At 43.1% G+C, this 19,873-nt stretch overlaps 1 pseudogene; it reads left to right on the forward strand.

The window, feature by feature from the left end:
- The first annotated feature begins 8,834 nt into the window (after positions 1 to 8,834).
- Positions 8,835 to 19,873, forward strand: part of LOC134445625 (zinc finger protein 850-like) — a 69,589-nt pseudogene continuing 58,550 nt past the window's right edge.

A 19,873-nucleotide genomic window follows, 5' to 3' on the forward strand; every position in this document is an offset into this window, starting at 1 on the left:
TAATATAATATTATATTATGTAATTAAGCCTATCGTTGTGTAGCCCTACTGTGTTGCTTTAGAGATTAAAAAAAAAAAAAAAAAAAAAAAAAACCCTTCTTCAGCAGTTTTCTGTCTAGACATGCAAAAAAACAGGCCTGATATTAATGTGTCACTTATGTAAAGTAATCAAAGATCTAGGTATATGTGACAAAACCCTTGACTGGCACCAAAACACCCAATTTTACGTCTATATAATGACTTTTGAGGGCCCCATGTTTATATTTGGCCTTGGGCCCCAAAATGGCTAGATCCGCCCCTGTCTGTGGCCCATAAGTCAGCAGCCGCTCTAGGTACGGCCTTGCACAGCCCCCAGCAGGGGAAAAACAACTCCAGGGGTACATTCCAATATGCCACCTTGCCTCCTCCACTTGTGCTTGTGGCCTCGCTCCGCCTCCTGGCCCCTCCTCCGTGGAGGAAACAAATAAGTTTCCCCGCTGTCGGCCTAGCCACAACAACTTTTGTTCATTCACCATCCAGTTTGCAAATGAGAAAATTACTTTACAATTGAGCTTTTGCGAGATATTGAAATATAATGCTGTTGACAGTGATGTCATCATGACCTATTACTTCCTGGTACGAGGCCACAAGCACAAGTGGAGGAGGCAAGGTCGCATATTGGAACGCACTCCAGGTGTCTGTCTGTCTCCAGGTGTCTGTCCATTGGTATTTGTAGGGAGACAGAGAGTCCAGACATTGCTGTTGCCAGATGTGTCTGATCAAATCCCGGCCAAAAGGTTCTCAAAACCGCCAAAATGCGCGTAATTCCGCCCCATTTCAACCAATTGCATTGATTTCTATGGACACAAAACTGCAGAAAAAAACACCAAATGGCCAATTTTTCCCGTTTTTTTAACCGCAGTCGGCCATCCCAAGTAGCCCAATTGGGCATGTAGCGGAGGGGAGTAGAGTTTCCCAACTGGGACTTGAACCCAGACCTTCTGGGCTAGTAAACCGGGGCTCTGACCTCTACACCAAAGATCCAGGCTCATTGACATGTCAGTCAGAACACACCCACAACCCTAGTGATGGTCACTCCATCACACTGCCTTCCCCTTCGGGAAGCGCACCCGTGCGCTTCACACACTCATGGTGTCCCTCACGCAACTGCCCATCATGCTTCTCCCATCCAGTGTGCCCCATCATCAATGCTTCACCCATCACTGGGTCCCTCACACCGGGATCACCAATCCTGGGGGTCCCTCACATGGAATTACGGCTCACACACAATGGGTACGCTTCCGATGGCCTCACGGTACCATCCCACTTCTGATACCATTTGTAGCAAAGGGGAGTAGAGTTGCCCAGTTGGGACTCGAACCCAGACCTTCTGGGGTAGTAAACCGGGGCTCTGACCGCTACACCGAAGAGCCAGGCTCTTGGCATGTCAGTCAGAACACACCCACAACCCTAGTGATGGTCACTCCATCACAGGGCAGATAACCGCCCAATCTGGCAACACTGCCCATTGCTTGTCCTCCAAGGGGAGATAAATTGGTCCTGACCAAGGTCAGGTCGCTATAGCAGGGCGCCGAAAGAAAGATAAGACTCTTTGTTTTGGGTAGACACAGACATTCTTTGCTCTGCCGGGATTCTCATGTGACGGGCAGCAGCACATTTCACATGCAGTTGAAGTTCAAGCAACCTAGCGTCCAAGCTTACAAGATTCGCACGGAGTGCAACATCTAGAAAACTTTTCTGGTGCGGTCAATTACTCACACAAGCGCCATGGTCGGATTTCCTGCATTACTGGAGCACTGAATCTGAAAAAAGACGACTGATCACGACTGACGACTGACTCCCGAGGTAAGACGGACCGCTGGTCACATTAATAGCCTACTCGGCAGTGGTGTAGTCTACGTAGATCGCGGGTATACGGAGTATAGGCTTACCCACTTCTACATTTCAGGGATTTCAGTATACCCACTTAAAATTGATTGATCCATTGTTTTGAATAGCACAAATATATACAGTATACCCACTTCAAAAAATGCTGAAATATACAGTATACCCACTTCAAAAAATGCTGAAATATACAGTATACCCACCATAAAAAAGCAGACTACACCACTGATACTCGGCTGCTACAGTCCATCACCCCGCCAATTACTCACACGCTTGCCCAAGTGGCCATAAACTGCCGGAATATGCCTGCAACTAGGCTATGTCATCATCCATTGCGTATAGATGACACGCTGATTTGAACCCACTATCGCGTGTGTCCAATAGGCCTAGGCCCCCTTTTCAAGTTAAGGCGTGCTCCACAACGCCCTGTAACAGGTTTGGTTTAGGGATGGTTTTGGTTTAGGCACAATATGTGACACTGGGGACACTTTATATGACGATGTTTGTGTGTGTGTGTGTGTGTGTGTGTGTGTGTGTGTGTGTGTGTGTGTGTGTGTGTGTGTGAGAGAGAGAGAGAGAGAGAGAGAGAGAGAGAGAGAGAGAGAGAGAGAGAGAGAGAGAGAGATGCCTTGGCAAAATGTATGTAACAGTGAGCTACTTATGGTTATTTTATGTGTAAGTATGTGTGTAATGTCTAGTGGTCAATGTCTTCATTTATGTATGGTACGTACTGGTTCTACGTTTTGAGTGCGCTTTTGGCAAACACAAAATGTCAATTATCAGGATTTTTTTTAAAAAAAAAATTACCTAGATGTTTCCATAGTGTATACATTTAAGTTTCCAAACAAACAAATTGCCAAGCTTAATCTTAAATCATTTGATAAATACTCTTATGAAAGGTAACATTTACTTGATTATTTTTTCAACAGTGTTATGGACAAATACTATGTAATTTCAAACATATATTAAAATACTACACAGTTGAAATAACATATGTTTGAAAGTGCTTATGTCCCTTAAAAATAATGTTGTCATTAATTTGTGCAACTGATATAGAAAATGTGATTGTTCAGCTTCATAAGTAGGATTTTATGTTTCACTGTGATAGGCTACAGACTGACACATTTTTCATTATAAATCCCTTTAACGTCTGATTGAATTTAGTCACCCTCCTTACACAAGTCCCGCTCCCTATTGTCTGTTCATGGGATTTTTCCAACACAAAAGGGATCAATATCATAAAAACACTTTCAAAACAGTCAACCGTGTTACTCAACTGTGTTACGATCAACAATGCAGGGGAACAAGTCAGCACATTTTTAGGAGAAAAAACGGAGCAGACAAACCCATCTCTCTAGAACACGAATTATTTTGTTTGTTTGTCTGTCAATATGGGGATAAATTGGCAAAAAATGAAAAATTCAAAAAGAGGGCCTGCGCCTTTCAATGTGGCTTTAGTTATGTGGTGGTGCGTTGGCTTGAAATATTGAGCAATGCAAAGTCAGAGAGTCTGGAGCTCGCACTCAAAAAAGACTTGAAAAGAGATGCCCAAATAAAGTGGGTTTTTAATGATCTCACAATATGCCGTGCAGTATTTACAAAGGTGCAAACGTTTCGGGTGATCCCATCCTCAGTGCAAAAAAAAGTTTTTTTTGCACTGAGGATGGGATAAATTGGCAAAAACATACTCCTCCTCAACTGTCATAGCTGATGCGTAACATCATTGATGGTAACACGGCTTGACATTTCAGGCATTTTTATGGTGTTGTGCTAACTGAGGACCTCAGAAGTTCCACCACAACACCTTAATCCATTCATGTATTTGTATGCTTTATCTGTGCTTTTCCACATGTGATTTCTAATTCAGATTCTTATAAATATGTTGATAACACAGTTGACAGGCAATTTTCCCGTTAGAATAACATGAAAAAGAATGGATTAAATTATGGAAGAATGGAGCTCAAAGCTTACCAAAAAGTCTTCCCATATCATGCCAAAGAGGTTATGACATCACGTGATGTTATTTGTATGGCCTAAGACCAAACCATTACTGATTTATGGAGGGGGTTTCAGACCGTGAAACGGTTAACACAGTTTTCGTGGACACACACAAAATAGCAAATTTCATGTACAATGGAAAGCACAATGGTCTTTCTGACAGTTTTGTCGTATTGTGATGATTACTGTGAATCAACATTTGCAATCGTCTTGGGCAAATCAAGTTTCTTTACATGCTAATATGAAGACTGAATCTGACATTTGGAAAACAGGACCAGTATTTAATATTCATTCTTGCTGAGGGGAATAATGCCATGTCTTCACTTTCTGTATTTTATGAAAGATAAATGTGTGCTAATGTCCAAAACATCATTGGATGCAGTTAATAGTTAGTGGAATTGGCAAATAAAATCCATGGACTTAAAAGCGCAGCCGAATAGTAGAATGACCCATGTGTTTATGCTACTTGGCACCTTAATTTTCCCCTGGGATCAATAAACGATACTCTACTCTACTCTGCTATGTATGGGGATGTTTCAGGAGCCTTTCTGCCATGGATGGGTAGGGAGAGGTAAGTTGGGATTCGAACCTGCAACCCTCTGACAGTAGGGGTGTGCAAAATAATCGTCATATCGATGCATCGCGATACTTACTCTCACGATACAATGCATCGATTCATGACAAGGTATCGTGATACTTATTTTCTCAATATACTGCATGGATTCATGACAACTGATTATTTGATAACAATAAAATTCGATTTGCCACTGATTATTTTGTTCAGTAGAGAATAGGTAATATTTCTGTTGTGATGTAAGTGTAGCGAGACGCACTGAGTCAAGTGCTCTGTGTTGGGCTTAGCCAATGGAGTGCGTTGCCACCCTATTTATTTGTGGGTAACTTTGAACTCGGGAGGCGCGACAATCCGTCCCCCCTCACCTTGCCGGGTCCTGTCACACCCCTTCCTGTTTGCTTGTGGCTGGTAAGCACGATTGCGTTTTGATCTTCCTGTTATTCTGCTTACCTTTTTCATGTATTGCGATCATGACCGAATCTGGTTACTTTCTCAGTGTCCCCACCGCTTGGCTCTGCGGTCTCGGTCAGCAAATGCTCAACTTTGCGAGGCGACTTCTCTGCCAGTGATTGAACCTTTTCTATGGTCGTGCCCAGCGGTGCATGTCGTGCACGGTGAATTCCCAAATGTGCTTGTGCCGTCGCTAATGAAGCACTGATGCTCTGAAGTCTACGCATTTCGCTGGGAGTAGGCGAAGTTGTGAATCACCTGGTACGTGCCATCCTTTCGATTTTTCCCTACTCCGTGTTTATTATGCATAGTGTTAATCAGGCGTTTCATTGTACTCTCTAGGTGTTGCCGGTTTTGCTCTGTTGCTGCTGCTGTTCTTGCCAACGCCAAATTCTACTGAGTGCTGCTTCGCTGGCTGTTGTAACCTTGAACTAGCCGCCTGCACTACGAGAGCCGTGACTGAAACACCAACCACTAAAGCACTTTAAACGGCCTTATCGCTTTTTAATATTTGCAGTGTGAACGTGTGTGTGTGTGTGTGTGTGTGGTTGTGTTCGTCAATTTGTGTGTGTGTGTGTGTGTGTGTGTGTGTGTGTGTGTGTGTGTGTGTGTGTGTGTGTGTGTGTGTGTGTGTGTGTGGGGGGATCCTTTCCTTTTTGGGTTACTAAGTTGAGGGATTTTGTTTTGTTTTTGTCCTGCTTAAGTTCCACCACTGGCAGGAGGCCCTTTTTGCCATAGCTGTAGATAGCCAGTGGGCTGTCTTATTATTGGGCCTGTGTTGTACTTTATTTTCGATTAATCGCTTTTCTTTTGTACCATTTGTTTATTTCATTTAAGGCTACAAGCGCCTTATTTATATTCATTTTTGTTTGAGACCAATCACGCCTACACCTTCCCTGTGCAAACAATTGTTTGTTTGTCAAGTGCATGTTAACTCTGGTGGGAGGCTTAGGTCAGCTGCGGATCATCAATGATCCAGTTTCCCCTCCCCTTAGTCTGTAACTGGCGTGATTGAGTCATTTCTTGTTTATTTGTGTTGTATTATTCTGACCCTCCCCTTACCTCTCCTTTTCTTCTTTATTTTACAGGTGCTGAGTGCCCAAAGCAGGGTGGCAGTAGATCCCAAAGGTGGTGGTATTTCCTGCGTATGTATGTGATCACGTATGCCAGTTTGAATTTCTTGTAGTTTAGTGTTTGCAGTGATTTTGATTTATTTACTTATTTTCCATTGGTTTGCTGTGCTGTGAGTTTTCTTTATTTTCTTTAGTTTGATTTGTAGTGAGTGTGTCACGTGTGTTTGCATGGTGTAAGCCCTCCTTCATTTCTCAGTAGCTGGCCCCCTGCTGGCAGGCCTCAGCCCTGTTCATTTTGACCCTCCCCTCCTAGCTCCCATACATGTCTTGTCAATTACCGTGTGAGTGAAAGTGTTGAGTGAGTGAGGGATTTAATTCTGTGAACGGTACCTTTTTAAAAACATTGTCAATTGTAATAAAAATAAAGTATACCATTTTGTATTTTTCTAACTTTGGTCTCTGGTGTCATTAGTCTACGAACCTTGCGTGTCCACATTGAAGTGTGTTCTGGGTAATACTCTAGGGGTGAGAGTCCCCTGGTGGCGTAGTCGTGCAATTGTCCTCTTTAAAGAAAAATCAAATTTTATTCCACCCTTTCAACTTTACGGCCAAGGCTACATAAGCTCTCTCCCAGATGATAGAATGCTTAAATAGAATGAACTGACTTAAGAAAGCTACACAGCAACTGACAAATAAGCTGTATTTTACACATTTACTGAAGTAAATATCGCAGTGCATCACAGTATAGGCCAGTGGTTCTTAACCTTTTTTCTTTAACGCACCCCCTTACCTGTGATGAAGACAAGCCGTGCACCCCCAACCACAACTTCTACATGTGTATACGCACTAAAAATGATTTAAATGATTAATTTCAATGATTCTTGCTTGATACATTAATCAATACCTTTAAATGGGGACGAAACATGTTTTAATTTGGTCTTCAATTGGTCTAAATATAATGTTTGACAGCAGAATTTTGGTCGCAACCTCAACACAAACATCCCACGGACCCCCTGAAATCTCTGGTGCACCCCCAGGGGGTGCCCTTACCCCAGGTTAAGAACCACTGCATTAGGCCACTGCCACTATTTGTATAGTGCCCACAGCAGTACAGGCCATGGTTGCCCAGCACAGTTCTACAGTTCTACTGCATGGCTGCATGTGTGTGTGTGTGAATGAACATTCTAAAGGTGACAGTTTGCTGTATGAACTACAATATTGTGTGCTGCCCTGTTTTTACACTAAAAACTTTGGCAAGTTGTCTAATGAAATTAACACTGCTCTCTGTGTCAAAGTTTAGATCACGTTTCTAGGCCAAATGGTTCAGTCAAAAAATGGCTATGCGCTGAGCTGTTCACACACTACACACACACAAAATTATGAATGAGGAAAGCCCGTAGGGATTATAAAACAGCTATCTCCCAAACATTTTTAAGAGTTGGCTAATGATCTTTACACAGTTTGTAGTCAGAGCCAAGACCTCTCTGACAATGCCTTTACCTAGTCGATAGGTAAAGCGGTTAATTTTATTTAATTTAAAAACCAAAGACTGAGGTCACCTCTCACTCTAACTGCCAGGGCTAGTGACTTTTCGAACTGGTCGTTTTGGCGCTCGAACCGCGTCTCTATCTCAAACGCTGCAATGATTCAAAGCTGGCTTACGAATTCCCGCAAGCATACTAAATGACTTACAGCATGTTCTGTTTGTGTTCCAAGATTATGTATTTGTGTTGTAGAATAGTGAAAGGATGTTCAGCCTCAGACCACACAGCTGTGTGGTAACAAATATATTTTACATTGACCTACTTTTCTGACTGAAACATTTGGAAGTAGATTAAATTGATGGTGTTAGTGCAACACTAGCTCATGGTGTTATGTATCTGTTACAGAACGTATTCCTCTGCACCTAATATGAGGATGATCGACCGTGCTCCTGTTTTAAAGTTGATATTTAAAGTTGATGTTTGCAGGCTGGTGGTGGATGAGAAATCAGATTGAGATCTACTTCTGTTTAGCATTGTGCTCCTGTTTAAAGGGGCACTGTGCAGGAAATGGTCAAAAACGGTACTGCAACTATGCTGCTCATTGAAACTGGGTTGCCTATTGCCAAATTTGATCTTTTCATGGAAGTTTACTGAGTAATAAACTAATATTTTCTAGTATGGCCCAAGTACAGTCAGGCTGAATCTCAAATGGTGCACTTGTGCACTTCAGTGTCCATGTTTCAGTGTGTATGCCGTATTAGTTACGCACTGAAACATAGTGCCTGAAGTGCACAAGTGTGCCATTTGAGATCCAGCCTCAGTCTTGCAGGTAAAAATGGCTATTTCTGGAAATTCAAAATGGCGGACCATGGAGAAAATCCCCCCTTTCATGTATGAAAAGTGCAATTTTTCCAGTCATAATGAACACTTTGAATTTGATGGTGGTGGTTAATATTCATGAAAAAGGTAACATTAGTGAATGGGTAGCATGGATTCTGGAAATAATCAACAGAAAAATCGATTCAAAGTTGTTGTTTCCTGTATAGCATTGTGCTCCTGTTTAAAGTTGGTGTTTCCTGTTTTTGTTTTTCAGGTCTTCCCACCTGCTAATGCCTGGCTTACAATAATGGCATCACAACGCCTAATGTCAGTGAAGGAGGAGCAAGAAGAAGATGACTTTGATGACTTTCTATACTCTTATATACGTGCACATCCAATAGAGGATGAGAAGCCTAAATTGGAACAAAACTTTAAAACTGTATTGTATGAGTCCCCTACTGTTCCTGAGCCAGACTTCAAGAGGATCTTGAGTAAAGAAGAAGAGGAAGAGGAGGAGGAGGAGGAGGAGGAGGAGGAGGAGGAGGAGGAGGATGAAGAACAAGAAGAGGAGGAGGAGGAAGAGGAGGTTGGACAGTGCAGCCAAGATGCATCTTCAGCAGAAAGTAAGCCAAGTTGGTATGAATTTCCATAAACTCAATCGTTTAATTTCAAGAGTGCTATTTTGTGGTGCATTCAGACAGGATAAGAAAAAGTCTGTGATTTACTCAATCGACAGACATTGTGACCGGGAAAAACTCAACTACATCATAGAGACATTGCTATGACACAGGCCCTGTTAAGGTCTAACAAGGCAAAGGGGTTTAACTTCCATGGTGCCATTACTGCTGGGTGGCACTGTAAAAATAACAAATATGTAGATGAATCTATATTATAGAGAGAGGAGTTTTGCATAAAAATGAAATTACAGGTAGACATGTCCAGTCACACGAACCACCTAAAGAAACACCAGATGATCCATACGTTTAGTCACATGAGCAGTCTCCAGAAACACCAGAGGGTCCATACAGGGGAAAAACCATTTGAGTGCCCAGAATGCGGACAGCGTTTTAGTCATATGGGCCATCTCAGGCAACACCAGATGATCCATACAGGGCAAAAGCCATTTGAGTGCTCAGATTGTAAAAAGACCTTTAGTCAAATAAGCAGTCTCAAGACTCACCAGATTACTCATTCAGGGGAAAAACCATTTGAGTGCCCAGAATGCGGAAAGCGTTTTAGTCATATTGGCCATCTCAGGCAACACCAGAGGATCCATACAGGGGAAAAGCCATTTGAGTGCTCAGAATGCGGAAATAAGCTTAGTCACATGAGCAGTCTCAAGACACACCAGAGGGTCCATACAGGAGAAAAGCCATTTGAGTGCTCAGAATGTGGAAAGACCTTTCGTCAAATGGGCACTCTCAGGCCACACCAGAGCATCCATACAGGAGAAAAACCATTTGAGTGCCCAGAATGCGGAAAGCGTTTTAGTCATATGGGTCATCTCAGGCAACACCAGAGGATCCATACAGGGGAAAATCCATTTGAGTGCTCAGAATGCGGAAAGAAGCTTAGTCACATGAGCAGTCTCAAGACACACCAGAGGGTCCATACAGGAGAAAAGTCATTTGAGTGCTCTCACTGTGGAAAGGCCTTTAGGCACATAGGCACACTCAATACACACCAGATGATCCATACAGGGGAAAAGCCATTTGAGTGCTCTCAGTGTGGAAAGGCCTTTAGGGAAATGGGCACACACAATACACACCAGATGATCCATACAGGGGAAAAGCCATTTGAGTGCTCTCACTGTGGAAAGGCCTTTAGGCAAATGGGCTCACTCAATAAACACCAGACGATCCATACAGGAGAAAAGCCATTTGAGTGCTCTCAGTGTGGAAAGGCCTTTAGGCAAATGGGCGCACTCAATAAACACCAGATGATCCATAGGGAAAAGCCATTTGAGTGCTCACACTGTGGAAAGAGCTTTCATCACACGAACCATCTAAACAAACACCAGATAATCCATACAGGGGAAAGGCCATTTACAAACCCCAACTCCGGTGAAGTTGGGACATTTGGTAAACTGTGAATGAAATCAAAATGCTATCATTTTCAAAACATTTGATCCATTCATTAGAAGAAGAATAGTAAAAATACAACATATTAAAGTGAGATTTTTAGTAGTTTATTTCCAGAATTCATGCTGCCCATTCAATAATGTTACCTTTTTCATGGATACCAGCATCAAATTCGAAGTATTCATTATGATAGGAAAAATTGCACTTTTCATTCATGAAAAAGGGGATCTTCTCCATTGTCCGACATTTTGAATTTCCAAAAATAGCGATTTTTTTAGCTACAAAAAAGACTGTACTTGGGCCTTACTAGAAAATATTTGTTTAATACTTAGTGTTAAAACCAAGAAAAATAACATTGTTTTTGAGGCACATATGTCATTTTTAATTTGATAACTGCAACACATCTCAAATCAGTTGGGACAGGGATCAGTGTTAAACATGTTATAAACATCCAAATAAGCTAAAACAACACAAGGAAAATCATTTCAAAATGAATTGTATGAATAATTACCATAGTTATTACATTAAGTGTTGCATTCCCTTTGATTTACCATGATTGTGTGTATATAAGATATATTTTTGTCATTAAAATCATTGTATAGGTTCATGACATCATCAAATATATACTGTATTGGCTGTAGTCTTACTCTAGCACTCAAGTACAGCTATTGAAAACGTGGCCAGATTAAGAACGCTTCATGTGTGCAAATGATTTTGTGTGTGCGAATGAGGGTTTTAACAGTCACCTATGCACAGTTTCCCATGTCTATTTAGACTTGTGATACACCATATCCAGGTTGCACCACCAGGTGTATCACAACAAGTCTACTTGAAATAGACCCAGAAGACATGGGAAACATGTCATTTGCATACAGAAGTCAAAACATGCCCTTCTGTTTGAAAATAATAGTCTTGCACATCCTGTGCTACAGTGAATATGGACCATCCAATTTGTGTTGTGTTGTGTTGTGTTGTGTTGTGTTGTGTTGTGTTGTGTTGTGTTGTGTTGTGTTGTGTTGTGTTGTGTTGTGTTGCGTCGAGTTTGGTGAAATGTCATGTCATGTTACAGCCACCCTGGACCAACAGATTATATCTCATCTGCCTCCCATCTCTTTTTCACAGATTATATCTCATCTGCCTCCCATCTCTTTTTCACAGATTATATCTCATCTGCCTCCCATCTCTTTTTCACAGATTATATCTCATCTGCCTCCCATCTCTTTTTCACAGATTATATCTCATCTGCCTCCCATCTCTTTTTCTACATTATTGTGTGTTTGCATTGTGCAGATCCTTTTTTTTGGCTTGCAGTGATTTTTCATTGTTTGTTTGATTGAATAAATGTATGCTGCTGTTGAATGTTCATTTCCATAATAACCCCCCTTCACTACAGCAGTGTTTCCCAACCAGGGGGCCCCTTCAGTGTTTCCCAACCAGGGGACCCCCTTCACTACAGCAGTGTTTCCCAACCAGGGCCCCCTTCACTAGGCTACAGACTGTCTCTGCACACACCCCATCCCACTCAGTCTACCGAGTGTCTCAAAGTGGGGGCCGTTGCCCCCTTCCATGGCGGTGGATTTTTTTTTAGAAAAAGCTCTGAGCGGCTCTTCTTGTCACACTTGTACATTTTCAGGTGCTGGAAAGTGGAAACCTGAAAATTTGGTGATTGGAGATGCTTGAAAAGTGCTTGAATTTGCTCATATAAAAGGCGTGGCAAGTTACGCTGCCAGTGGTTAGGGAGGGGGTCTTAATATCAGAGGCTTGCTGTGGATAAGCCTCACCTGTGTCCCCTGTGTGTTTAATGTGCAATACTCTGTATTAGGTTTATGTGTCGCTTTGTATTAGTAATATTAGGAGTGGGATTAGTAATAGTACTCCACTCTGGTCTTCTCTGTGCAGGTGGTGTGGACAGGCCTCTCCTGTGTCCCCTGTGTGGTCACGGCTTCACCCTGAAGACCAACCTCAACAGGCACATGAGGATCCACTCTGGTGGCCAGTGGAAATCTCACGCCTGCTCCACCTGTGACAGGAGGTTCAGGGACAGCACTGACCTGCGCCGACACCAAAACACACAGCACACACACATTCAAACACAGTCTCAAAGCAGCACATCCTCACAGCCGCAAACGCACACTCAAAACACACACTCTCAAATAACACACTCTCCGACGCACACACCGCATCAGTGTCCAGACTGTGGCAAAGTCTCCAGCAGTGCCGCCAACCTGAAAAGGCACCAGTTGATCCATTCGGGCCAGAAGCCGTTCGCCTGCTCCGCCTGCCCCAAGCGCTTCAGAACCCGAGCGGAATGCGGCGTGCACCACAGCACTCACACAGGGTTCCGGCCGCACGCGTGTGTGTCGTGCGGAGCGGCGTTCAGCCAGGCGTCGGATCTGAGGAAACACACGCTCATACACACGGACGAGAGGCCGCATGTGTGTGAGAGGTGCGGGAAGGGGTTCAGGAGGCGCACACACCTCACGCAGCACTGGAACACACACATGTAGACACACACACACCTCACGCAGCACAGGAACACACACATGTAGACACACACACACACCTCACTCAGCATTGGAACAATGTTGTTTTAAGGGAGAATGTATTACTGTGTGAGTTGTGTGTGATTTTTGTTTTGTTGCAAGAGCTGTACAACTTCAGTCCAATGTAAGCAAATGTTAGTGAATCAATACCTCATGTGTATGATCTTTATCGGAATAAAGACCGTTTTGAATACTGAGATGCTGCGTTTGTTTCACCTCACGTCACCGTTTGAGATCTCAAACATTAACACATACTCTTTTACTATATAATAACTTCATAGGCCTATGTATTGTACGCATCTACAGTATATGGTATACATGAAAAGAGCATAACAAGCACACAAAGATGTTAAGAGATTTTCAGAAGCATCACATTAAGTGTATTGAAAAAAAAATCTCATTAACTCCTTAGAGACCAACATGCATCCTTAGAGATGCAACATATAGGCTGACATTAAGATTGGTGTTGTGACATCATTGAATTGTGACCACTTCTGTCATCTTCTGTCAAAGCTGTGAGGAGATTAAATGTTGTAGTTATTCAGTTAGCAAAGAGTACGGTAATTCTATATTTTTTTCATGGCATCTTTCAGTCCATCCCAATTTAAGAGGCATTTTGGGGGCAAAGTGGTTGGTGCATTAACAGTCAAGCATTACATATCTCTGATATTTTGAGATTCATATTTTTCACTCATGATGATGTGGACAATACAATGTCTATTGGGTTTGGTTTTATTTCTCCCTGGTATGATGATAAGAAACCTAAAACAAATGCCCCTTTCGTGGATATCAGCAGTATGCCTAATCTGCCACCCCCTGTCTAAAAGCATTGTTAATTTTGACTGTCACAGCCCGTGTACCAGTCAGGTGACCTTCCAAATGTTATCAAAACGTACTATCTACGTAGGTGGACCTGTCCTTGTGGTGCCTTTATTGGCCTATAACCTATTTGATTATAGCAAACAAGTAAACAGTAAACAAATACTGTCCTCCTTCTGTACACAGAGCCTACAGTAAAGGTGAATCATCTGCAGCAGCTACTGTACCTCTCATGGTAAGTGTTTTGACTCAGTCTAGTTGTCTTGTCTGACACATAGGAATATGTTAACCTCTTTCTTCATTTGTTAACAAATTAATCACACGCACGCACACACACACACACACATTGCAAAAAATGTAACCTTAAAAAACATCTAATCAATCTTATTTTAAGTTTTCAAAAATCACTACTTTTAACTGGAATTTAGAAATTAGACTATTTATAGGCCTACGTGTCTTTGAACATTTGTCCATGTGGCAAGATATTTTTACTTGGTGATATTTTTCTACTTGTTATTTGCTTGAATGTTAATATTAACTTGAAAAGAGTAAAATACTCTAATCAAGTGTAAAATGTCTTTCCCCATGGACAAATGTTCGAAAACAAGTAGGCTATAGTCTAATTTCTAGTTCTAGGTTTCAGTTAGAAAGCACTAGTTATTGGGTGATTTTTACTTAAAACAAGATTGATTAGTATAGCCTAGATGTTTTTACTTGAAACTGGAAAAATAAGCTTGTTAAGATTCCATTTTTGCACACACACACACATCAATATTTCTCCATGGACAACGATAACCATGTTCAAAACATATAATTTAATCCTAAACAGGGTATTCGCTTTCTGTTCTTGAATTAATCTGAAAATGAATCTAAAAAAAGATATTTAACTGGTGACTGTGTGGTAGGTCTATAAGAACTACATCAGGGTGTGGTGCGGCGGTGGAGTTTTTTTGTGCCAATGTAACATCCTCCCCTACGGCAGGTAGTCTGATGCGTCCTGGGTGTGGCATGTTACAGGTGCGCACCATTTGCCATTACCTGCATCGCATCCTTTTTTTAAACCATGGCACCGATTACCCATGGGAAGATGCTGCTTTAGTGTTTGTGGCGATGCCACCAGTTATATCCAGTCGTCTGTAGCTTTGAGGCTCAGGCCCGTGTCTGCGCTCACGAAAATGTGGCTGTTTCGGGAGTGAGATGGTCCTGCATGGCTGAGCCTCGTGTGAAGCGAGACCGAGTTCTCCTTAGAATGCTGGATTTTGGATCAACAAGTCGCATAGGCTTGTGGTATGTAGGCTATCTTCTATATGCGGTGTCTCTCACCTGTCGTCATAGGCTTTTATAGGCCTACAGCAATGTTTCCCAACCAGGGGGCCCTTCAGTGTTTCCCAACCAGGGGGCCCTTCAGTGTTTCCCAACCAGGGGGGGCCTTCAGTGTTTCCCAACCAGGGGCCCCCCTCACTACAGCAGTGTTTCCCAACCAGGGAGGCGCATACCACACATGTTATACAGTACCTGAGGGGTAGGGGGTGTGCATGTGCATAATGTGAACGAGCAATGTGTGTGTGTGTGTGTGTGTGTGTGTGTGTGTGTGTGTGTGTGTGTGTGTGTGTGTGTGTGTGTGTGTGTGTGTGTGTGTGTGTGTGTGTGTGTGTGTGTGTGTGTGTATGTGTATGTGTGTGTGTTTGTCTGTCTGTCTATCTATCTGTCTCTCTGATATTGGCATTGTATATCACTTGCCGTTATTTCAGCACGGTGTTATAATAGCCTACAATGCAAATGCTCTCGGATGTTGCATTGGATATGATGTTCCCTCTTTTGCAATCATTTGCCGTTATTTCAGCACGGTGTTATAATAGCCTAGGCCAGTGATTCTCAAAGTGTGGTCCGGGGACCACTAGTGGTCCGTGTCAGAGATCAGGTGGTCCACGAGGGGATTTCTATTTTTCCGAGACAAGCTAGCAGTAGGCTATATTTGTAACAGTATTGCAAAGCTATAGCTGAAGTCTCATTTTCACCACAATAAGACTGTAAATGTGAATAAAAAGTAAGTGATTTGTATCGAAATTAGCAGTGTCTAATTAGCACCCGTCAACTGTCAATTCAGTTAACAGGTGGTCCTTGAACATTTTTCGGGGGACTAAGTGGTCCTTGTTCTGAAAAAGTTTGAGAAACACTGGCCTAGGCCTACAATGTAAACCTTTCATCTGCGCGTGCCACCACGCGCAACACAGGCACTGTCCAGCAAGCTATCGGGAAGAAATGTAACAGTGTTATAATAAAATTACAAAGGGAGACGGATAAGCTGTGCTTTATTTCAATAAAGGGATTTTCCTGCCCCTTGCACGGGTGAGGCCTAAATGCAATTTCGTTGTGTGTTTGTGAATAAATTTACTATATCACCTTAACAATTTCACTGTATTACCTTATCAAATTGACCTGAAAGAACACACACAGAAACAGAGGTAGCATTTAAAATCTGTGCAGATTTTATTGTTTAGCGGCCGGAGGAGTTACTGCGTGGAGACATGAAGTATTCCACCCAGCAAGTCCTGAAGTGTATACAAAAGGCAAGCCTATTTAAACATTTCCCAGCCCCACAGTCCATGACATGATCTTCTTCTAACAAGTAAATACTAACGTCATCTTTCCTATCATGCATATGTAGGACTATATATGGGAGACATATATGGTCTGTCTCTCCCTTGTTTCCGTAATGGCGCCGCCTGTGATGTATAGCTTCCACCAAGCATAAACATTCAAGGTCATAGTTCAGCGAAGTGGTAAACTAGTCTGGGACAACCTTGGGAACGATGTCTTCTCGTGGTACAGAGATGTCACATAACTCAAAGAGCAAAGGAGAGAGAGAGAGAGAGAGAGAATAACAGAGAATAACAGAGAATAACAGAGTATAACGAGAAACACAGAAAGCTTATATTTTCAATAATACATGCAGAGAATTTCTTAACAGTTCACTTGTGTGCTGTGGGGTGCTGTGTCACAATGTTGGAGTTGGAGTTTCCCAATGGGCTTTCACTTCACTTCAATTCGTGAAAAATCAATGTTCAATGTTCACAATTAGAATACAATTATGTAAAGAATAAAAGTGAAGACAACAACGCAAGTTAGTAAACATCACTTTGATACTGATAGTTAACATCCTCACTGCAAGACGATCTATACGATTTCTTGGCAGATTCGAGATCTTGTACTCGATTTCACGATTCACGATTTAATATCGTCATATATCGCCCAGCCCTACATCCATGTGTTCATATCCCCCCCCCCCTACATCCATGTGTTCATATCGCCACCCCCTACATCCATGTGTTCATATCGCCCCCCCCCCCCCTACATCCATGTGTTCATATCGCCCACCCCTACATCCATCCAGGCACACACACACACACGACACACACACACACACACACACACGACACACACATACACACGACACACACAACACACCACACACACACACCACACACACACCCACACACACACCACACACACACACACACACACACACACACACACACACACACACACACACACAGAATAGCACTCAGGTACACACACACACACACCAAAACAGCATAGCACTCAGGTACACACACACACACACACACACACACACACACACACACACACACACACACACACACACACACACACACACACACACCAATACAGCATAGCACTCAGGTAGGTGTAGACCTGTCTGCCTGCCTGTCTGTCTGTCTGCCTGCCTGCCTGTCTGTCTGTCTGTCTGTCTGCCTGTCTGTCTGCCTGCCTGCCTGCCTGTCTGTCTTTCTGTCTGCCTGTCTCTCTGTCTATCTGTCTGCCTGTCTGTGCCTGCCTGCCTGTCTGCCTGCCTGCCTGCCTCTCTGTCTGCCTGCCTGTCTGCCTGCCTGCTTGCCTGCCAGCCTGCCTGCCTGTCTGTCTGTCTGCCTGTCTGCCTGCCTGTCTGTCTGCCTGTCTGTCTGTCTGTCTGTCTGTCTGTCTGGATTCTAATGATCAGGGGCCTCTTGTCCAAAGACTAGTAGATTTCCTACTGAACATTTGCGTGAGTGAAAATCTGAAGAAATGCATTTGCACCTGAAAATCTTAAATGTATCAGTGCATGCATAAACAGGTTCTCCTGCTGATTCATGTGATGTGTCTGATTTCACATGAAATCTTGTACACATGCACTTTCTCATGCTAAGTCAGTATTGGTACGTCTGAAAATGTTTGTGGAAAGTTACTTACGGAGCTTTTTTGTGCGTAAATGTAGAGATAATTATAATCTGTAGAATTATAATCTGTAGCAAAAACTTTGCCATATTCATTTTTATATTCATTTCAGCGTGCTCACAGTTATAACTTGTTTTCTGTTCCTATTGCACTCTGTTCCCTTTCCCTGGAGAAACGGGGGCCTCAAGGCCATTCTCTGATAAGATGCAAAAGGGAGGCATCCTCTCACCACCCGTGTAACCACTGTGGGATTTTTTTCTATGTGTGTCTCTATGTGTGTCATGCTACATGCTATGGTGATGCATTGACTTTCACTAGCTTAGCGACATGCTCCCTCTTTTAACTTGTCTTAAAGCAAGACAACGGCTTACATGAAAAATAAGACACTTTACCACCTTTATAAACCCCAGCCAACGATTTTAACTGTACTAAGCCCCAAAATAGTGGCATACCCCTTTAATAAAGCACTTTAGTTGGAGGGGGGAGACCAGAGAGTATTCTGAAAGCCAAAGAGCAAGTTCTCTGCCATCTTTACTCCCCCTCTTTTCGCGAAATGCATTATACCTTGATCAACTTGTCGTGGCCTCATCTAATTAATTAATTTAATTCAGGGGTTCCCAACCTTTTTCAACTTGGGGCCCACCTGAAATTGTCAAACATGTTTGGGGCCCACCTCTGACCCAATTAAGAATAAAACTCAAATAAATCAACAACACACACCAAAATATGATTATTATTTTTGAGAAATGATTTCAAGGCCCACTTGGAATACCTTCTGGGCCCACCAGTGGGCCCCGGCCCATAGGTTGGGAATCACTTGTTTAATTAATTTCCTTAACAGTAAGTAGGTTTTGTACATGAGGCCCCAGATGTCATTGAAGGCCATTCAGAAGATGCAGAGTGAAGTTTGCGGATGATACAACACTGGTGGGCCTCATCACTAAGGGCGATGAGACCCACTACAGAGAAGAAGTAGACCTGCTGGCCAGATGGTGCAAAGACAACAACCTCCTGCTGAATGTCAACAAGACCAAGGAGATTGTTGTCAACTTTCAGAGGGTCCAAAAACAACTACCACCACTGACCATCGTCGGTGATGCTGTGGAGAGAGTGAGCAGCACCAAGTTCCTTGGAGTGCACATCAGCGACGACCTCTCTTGGACCACCAACACTACATCACTGGCGAAGAAGGCCCATCAGCGTCTCTACTTCTTGCGCAAACTAAAGAAGGCAAGTGCTACACCCTCCATCATGACAACATTCTACAGAGGAACCATAGAGAGCGTCGTGTCCAGCTGCATCACAGTGTGGGGAGGAAGCTGCACGGAGAAAAACAGGAAGACACTCCAGCGTGTTGTGAACACAGCGAAGAAGATCATTGGAGTACCACTCCCCTCCCTGCAGGACATTTACACCGCACGCCTCACCCGAAAAGCACTGATGATCATCAAAGACACAAGCCACCCTGCACACAAACTGTTTAGCCTCCTGCCCTCTGGAAAGAGGTACAGGCGCCTCCGTTCCCGTACCACCAGGCTTACAAGCAGCACGATGCATCAAGCNATCAAGATACCGAACACTCAACCCACTCTCCCTTCACTGTCAGCCTCTAGCCAGCCAGGCCACTGACAACGCTCCCCCCCCTCATCCCCACCACCATATCTGCGACTGAACACTCCACCTGCACTACTACATCTGTGACTGAACTTTCAACCTGCACTAACTCAAAACATACACATGCACACACACACACACACTACACACCACACACACACACACAGACACCACACACACACACACACACACACACACACACACACATGACACACACACACACACACACACACACACACACCACACACACACACACACACACACACAAGCACACTGCACTTTCTGCACTAAACCCAAA

This window comes from Engraulis encrasicolus, chromosome 3 (assembly GCF_034702125.1).
Source record: "Engraulis encrasicolus isolate BLACKSEA-1 chromosome 3, IST_EnEncr_1.0, whole genome shotgun sequence".
NCBI lineage: Eukaryota > Metazoa > Chordata > Actinopteri > Clupeiformes > Engraulidae > Engraulis > Engraulis encrasicolus.